We start from the raw sequence: 848 nt of genomic DNA on the forward strand, positions 1-848 counted from the left end.
CTTCGCCCGGCAGGAGAACGACCACTCAGCAGCAGGCTGGTCCGGTGTCGACGAGCGACAGACGCGAAAAAACTTCTGCCTCGGACAAATTGAATCGATAGCCGACGGGAGGGCGGGCTCCGATTGGACGCCGCGCGGCTGCGGGACCCGCCCACCCCCGCCCCTCCTTTAAAGCGGATTGGCCGGCTCTGTCTGTCAGTCGCAGAGGCTTTTATAGCCGAGGTTGATCCGAACGTCGGACCTGCTTGACTGCGAGGAGGATAAAGCCGCGGCCCGTGGACCAACCGTGGCCCTTGTACGGTAAGTATTTGGCCCGTGAACAAAAGAGCTAAAAAGTTTCCCTTTTTTCAGTTTGCGTCAATGTTTTCCTTTTATTTGCGCAAATCTCCAGGCGATGAAATGTAAAATGCATAACAGGAACCTTGTATGTAACTTTTCATTATGATAAATAATTTGCATCTCTTCAAGAAAGGCAACAACAACACATATGAACCAAAATGACTAATGTCAATCATTTGTGTAGAAAACCTGTTGATTACTCGTCGTGCCTTCTAGTGCAACACAAGACACATTGTAGAAATTAATTTCATCGGAACGGACGGATTGTATTTGAAAAAGGTATTTGTAAAAAACAACCTTTAGCTGAATTCCATAGTTTGAGGAAACACACACGCTGATTCACAAGCTCCTCAACTTTCTTGTCCTGTATTTAAAAAAATACTAGATGTTTCCTTGGCAGCCGTGCGTCATATTAACAATATTTCATACCAAGTTGGACGGTCGGTCCCAGTGTACCAAAAAAAAGAAGCCAAAATATATCACATAGGCCACATCGTCCAATCGCGAGT

At 46.2% G+C, this 848-nt stretch overlaps 1 protein-coding gene across 5 annotated transcripts in view; it reads right to left on the reverse strand.

Moving 5' to 3' along the window:
• The window catches only part of actn1 (actinin, alpha 1), a 50,283-nt gene extending 50,217 nt beyond the window's left edge, over positions 1 to 66 (reverse strand). For 3 of the 5 annotated variants that reach the window (XM_035610991.2, XM_035610989.2, XM_035610992.2), the window contains exon 1: positions 1 to 66. This exon is cut by the window's left edge and continues 363 nt beyond it. The gene's annotated coding sequence lies outside the window, so the exon portion shown is untranslated. The other 2 variants (XM_035610990.2, XM_035610988.2) reach the window with 1 other exon arrangement.
• Positions 67 to 848: the final 782 nt, after the last annotated feature.

The sequence above is a fragment of the Scophthalmus maximus genome, chromosome 15 (genome assembly GCF_022379125.1).
Source record: "Scophthalmus maximus strain ysfricsl-2021 chromosome 15, ASM2237912v1, whole genome shotgun sequence".
NCBI classification, from domain to species: Eukaryota; Metazoa; Chordata; class Actinopteri; order Pleuronectiformes; family Scophthalmidae; genus Scophthalmus; species Scophthalmus maximus.